This window comes from Amblyomma mixtum, chromosome 3 (genome assembly GCF_055824585.1).
Source record: "Amblyomma mixtum isolate Tamu chromosome 3, ASM5582458v1, whole genome shotgun sequence".
Lineage (NCBI taxonomy): Eukaryota > Metazoa > Arthropoda > Arachnida > Ixodida > Ixodidae > Amblyomma > Amblyomma mixtum.
Window position 1 is genome coordinate 52,784,819 of NC_143014.1, and position 5,782 is coordinate 52,790,600.

Below are 5,782 nucleotides of genomic sequence, written 5' to 3' on the forward strand. Positions count from 1 at the left end.
GCAATATGCAATTACCATAATTAAGGCAATAATGCACTAAGCTATTTACAAATGGCTTTTACAAATAATGGCATTTACAAATAATGGCATTTACAAATAATGGCATTTACAAATAATGGCATTATAAATAAATAAATGCAATTTACAAATAAATGGCATTTACAAATAATGCACTAAGCCATTTACAAAGAAAAAAGTGGAAAAATCACACTCAAAAAAGCATAGTGCCACTTCAAGGCAACATTAAGGCAACGTCATTAAAGCAACAATGCAATAGAAACAAAATTAACAAAAAAAATATCCGAGCGCAACCATGTCTTATTTAGCGGCGCTTGCAGCACTGGCTTCGACCGGGCGCAACAGATCCTTGTCAAGTAGTTCGCGGAACCGGTCGGCCCAGACGCGCGCTGCATCCACTTCAAACTCGAGCCTGGTGTCATGCACCAAATCGTTCCATTTCTTGTGCAGCAGGCCCCGTGTGTTGCGTCCCAGGAAGCACATGATATTGAGCGCGTAGCTTCGCCCGATCCTCTACCTCGAGCCCCCTGAAGAAAGATGGGTCCACGATACGACACCAAGGAGCCGACTTCTCCTTCCCCGGAGCGGCCACGTTGCTCAAGTAAAAATCTATTAATTTCCTCGTCCAGGCAGTGCTGCCCTTGCCGCTCATCATTCGGTTCAAATAGTTCATGGGAAGGTGCGTTTTGCTCGAGAACGTTTCCAACAGACCAACAGACTCGAGCCCTGAATAATTTGTATGGGACATGAATGCCTATTCTAAGAAGGAAACGTCCTTCTTTGGCGCATCATCACCCGCCTTCAGATGGAGCGCGTACTGCCCGACAGCCAGGGCAGAGATGTACGGTCTGAGGAGGCAGTGGCGCGTACCACACCTTTCGCGGAGCTTCTCTAGATTGGCTGTGGCGGGGCAAGGCAGTTCTCCCGCGAACGATGTGGGAAGCACTGATGCCAGCTAGGTTTTCTTCAGGTCACGGAATATGGTCGTGATGCGGTTGACGTTAACGGCGCAAACTGAGCTCAGTAGAACGCTCAAAAGCCGACAATTAGTTCGGAGCAATAGCGCAACCAGGACAAGGGACAAAAGAACGAGTAGACACACACAGCGCTATTTTTTATTTTTTTTTCGCTTGCCTCAACTTTAGCTAGCTTTATGCCCTCATGGCAAGCAAACACGGAAGACACAGCACAATCGGCTTTTGACTTAAAAAGTTCAGAGGATAAAATCGCAAATCCACCTTCTTTATCGGCGGGAATCACAGTTAGATCCTTCTTCTCGAGGAAGGTTCGGACCTCAACGCCTTCCGAGATGCAGCGATCTTGCTCACTGGGGGGTGCATGCCGGGATATGCTGTGCACTAACGAGATGAGTTCCGGTGGCGAACGCTTAGGTGGAACTGCGAACTTGAGCCCTAGGGCGAGGACACTAGAGACAACGAGAGCGCTGTGTGTGCCTACTCGTTCTTTTGTCCCTTGTCCTGGTTGCGCTATTGCTCCGAAGTATGAACCAACAAGCCCGAATTTCAACGTTGTTCAACCGACAATTAGCCCTGCTTCGTTCAGGGCTGCCCGGTCGTCAACAGACAGCAAACCGGCCAAGTGAGCCACAAAGCCTACAGCCGACTTCGACCTTCGCCCTTCAGCCATTTCGGCGCTCTTGAAGAGGGGTTTCAAAGTACTGGTGTCTAGGAAAGCCCCTTCGGGGCGTGGTGTCACAGTGGCTAGTCGAAACAATTCATGAAACAGTGGTTTTGCCGGGTCTGAGGGGGAGGGCGTGGCTGCCACGCAATCCAGCAATAGACGATCGAATGTCTCAGGCCACTCTTGTGCATCAAACGCGGCGAGCCACGCCTTATAGATGCGTCGACAAACTCTATAAGCCGGGTATCCTGTGCAGCGGCACAGGACGTCGCTGCCTACTCTAATGGCAACGTCGTCCGTCCAATCCCCGTAATTGTTAGTAATCATGGGAGAGTACTTCCCTTCCGGCCCACTGACTGAGGCAACATCTTCACTGCTGACGGAAGTAGCGAAGTACCACTGCGAATTTGTCGTAAAGTCTTCCGGCCTTCAGCACAGTAGCGACAATGCTAGGACACTTCTCAGTCACCTGCGTCACCAGAAAGCGATCAACTAATTATTGCGAGCAAATATTGTAATACTGCGCTTCGCGAGAATTATGCTCAACTATTCAGCATGGCCACTCTGAGAGCTCTGCAAAGAATCTGCGCAGAGTGCCGCCATACTGGCCGCAGAATGTGCGCAGTGCCGCCATATTGACCACACAATCTGCGCAGTGCCGCCATATTGACCACAGAATCTACGCAGTGTCGCCATATTGAACACAGCGCCATGGCACAAGGCAGAACGAGCCGAACAAGCATCTTAAAACACGCAGCGCCAGCTCACGAGCCAGAGGCACGTTCACTGCCGCACAGAATGTTGCAAATTTGTTTGCGCCCCGAGCGTTAAGCAACACAGTCGAACAATCGCAACGTCGCTCGAGCAGCGCACGACCCCTACACTAGGCCTATCCGTAAGGTATCCGATATAGGGCTTCCAGAAAATTAAAAAAAACCGCAGCACTTCTTTTTCTTACGCAGCAATGAGCAGACTAGTTTATCGTCGGCGTCGGGGAAAAGTTTAAAACAAGAACTGCGCCGCGTTCAGTTTTGAAGGTCTGGGGCTTTCCATGATTTGCGGTCGCGGCAGTAGGGTACTATCATGGCGTCGTGCGAGCGATTTTGGAACGCGAACGATAAAAGTCGAGAAAGCAAGGTGCTAAACTCATCGCAGGATTTTTCTGGGACTACTAAGCAGCTACAAGCACGTGTAGAACAACAAAAAAGTAGCACAAGAACTATTCGAACGCTTACAAAAAAACAGGAGAACAGCCTAACGCACCTTACGGAGCAACTTGCCAGGCGAAGGGTCCTCCAACAACTGCGCCACCAGCTCCACGTCTGACCAGCGCTGACTGGTGGCGTAGTAGTCCGCCACGCACATTAAAAAAGAAAAAAGAAGTAGTTTGTGAAAAAAGTAGGTATTTGAAGCCATTTAATTTACTTGTGCGGGGAAGCATTGATTAATGTGGCATAATTATGCGTGAATATACGACTTCACCGAGTATGCATGATGCGAACTCAAACGCCACAGGAACGCTTCACCAGCGAGAGTAGAAGGGGAATTGAATGTCCACGGTATTGTGGCGTGCTGCCATCCTTCAAATGTTGAGAATTCGTTCAATAGAGAAAACTGAATCGCCTCGTTCCTTAGTCACTGCTGTGTCTATTCACAGCGGCACTCTGGCGACGCAGAAGCAGGCGCTCCTGCGAGGCCTCCGCGAGAAACAGATCGTCTGCTTGCACCATACTTGGTCGTCGGCCAGTCTAGTCCGGCCGCCAGTGCACGCAGTTCAGTGCTGGCGGCGAGGCTGCTCTCAATGTTTTTGAAGGTAAATAAAATATGCACGCAAGGGCAAGTGCCGCGAACATATAACTTTATCGTTTTAATAGTGCAAACGTAAAAATATTACGCATCGTTTGCGCTATCCCACGTAATGCGCTTAATTGGGCAAGACCTGCGCAGCATGCGTACCCTGTAAAACTTTCTACGGTTTCGCGTGAGATTTGCGAACGCTTCGTCACAGTGTACATAATAATGCACATCTACCTTTTGAGCAGTTTTTAACAAACGCGTAACTTCTCCAGCGTAAGTGCGATTAGAAGTCGAGGACTACGTGCTGTGCCCTCATGTCGTGGTCTTTTCAGGAACAGTGAATCGGTAGGAGCGCTCTGAGTCGCCACCCTAGTTGCTTCGTCGATATTACCTTCCTGCTCATAGCGGGCGAATAACTACCAAGTTCCTCGCACTGAACTATTTGTCATTTTGATTTAAGTACTCGTTTTGTCATGCGTGTATTTAATTAATACACGTCATCCGATATAGGTGCATTTTATGAAGACACAGAGACCCGTAGCACTGAGCATGGAGAAAACTCGAAGACGAACTAATGGACTAAGGACTGAAAAAAATTTTTTTTTGTATATATTCATGTGAATACGCACAGTTGAGATGCGCATTCTGATAGACACTACGAATGGTCTGACGAGAATGTAGACCAACACCCAACCAACATCGCGGCCGGTCTCGAAGGGAAGCGTGCCCCCCCAGAGCCTCTGTTGGCTCCCTTCGACACCGGCCATGGAAAACCGATCTGTGAGAACCGACGGTGAAACTGAAAAACCGACCCTCCGTTTTAATCCCCTCACAGGAGCAGTTGGGAAAGGCAACGCCTACGGAGTTGAATGCAGCTCCCTAATGTATTGAACAAGCCCGAATCCTTTCGAACGTGCTTTATTGAACGAACGGTAGATAAATCCGACAACCGAGCACTCACACGCCGCCGAGGCATGCTGTGCCAAGCTCATATCAGTTGCCGTACAGAAAGACAAGTCTGAAAGAAGACACACAAACATATCCGCAGATAATTATTACACAGAGGTAATGGTGGCCAAATGACCTCGAAGTTATGCTGCAATTTTTTCGTCGCAATAAGTAGCCAGTTCCGCGCTTTGCTGCCCTCATGCAAGCTGCAGTAAGAACGAAGGCCCCACGAGATCACTCGGCCGATTGTAACGACACTGATGGTCGCACTTCGGCAATTTCCTCACGGGCGTCCCAGAACCCTCCTCGCAGCGCCGCCTCCCCTCCTCCGCTCTTTTCTCCCTTCTCCTCTTTCTTTCTTTCGCCGTCGCTGCGCTCTGCGCTCTATAGACCTTTCCAAAAAGGGCTCCCTGGGCGCTGCCATATTGTTCCCTGGACTGCAGTGGGCACCTCGCGCTAGCACGGTGGAAGCGGCGAAACGCCTCCTCTCTGGACTGCTGGAAACCGGTTCCGCCGCCGGAAACAATATGGCAGCGCCCAGGTTAGAAAGGTGTATTCCTCCGGCGAGTGTCTCTCACTCCTTTTCTCCCTTCTCCTCTTTGTTTCTTTCGCCGTCGCTGCGCTCTGCGCTCTATTCCTCTTTCGTCGTCGCTGCGCTCTATTCCTCCGGCGAGTGTCTCTCACCCTTTTCTCTCTTCTCCTCTTTTTTCTTTCACGGCTGTTCCCCTCTTCGGTGTATTCCTCGTGCGAGCGGCCGGGGAAGGCCGGCTGGCCATTTTGACGCAAGCGCGCCGCACTGGGCGCCATTTTGTGCGCCCTTCGTCGCACGTGGCTTGGCTCCGCGCCCCGCCGGCGCGTTTTCTTGCGGTTCTGCCGTGCAAAACCGCGATTTTGCGCGTCTTCTGGACCACGCGGTCTGTGTTCTTTATTGTTTTTCGTGTTTTGTACTCTAATTTCTGTATTATTTTGTTTATTTTAATATTTGTATTTTTTTATTTCTTTTATTTCACTCACGAAACCCGTGCGTTCAATAGATGTGCCTATATGTATCAGCAGCGCGAACACAACACAGGAAGAAGGAGAAGAAGGTAAAGAGCGCTTCTTCTTCATGTCTTGTGTTCGTGCTGCTGATACATATGGATCGCAACGAGCTAGCCCGGCAGATGGTGTTAGATGTGCCTTTTCTCTAATATTTTTCGTGTTTTATGATCTAATTTCTTTATAGTTTTTTTTTCATACTCGCAATTTTTTGTTTGTTTTATTTGACTCACGAAACCTGTGCGTTCTCTACATCTCCCTTTATTCATGCTCAAACCGTGTTCGTGACGGACCGGCAGCGACGAAGTGCCAAAGGCCCTGGTTGGCAACAAGCAAGGTG

General features: G+C 49.4%; 1 pseudogene; it reads right to left on the minus strand.

Moving 5' to 3' along the window:
* Positions 1 to 318: 318 nt before the first annotated feature.
* Positions 319 to 3,024, minus strand: LOC149350209 (uncharacterized; annotated as a pseudogene).
* Between the last annotated feature and the right edge of the window lie 2,758 nt (positions 3,025 to 5,782).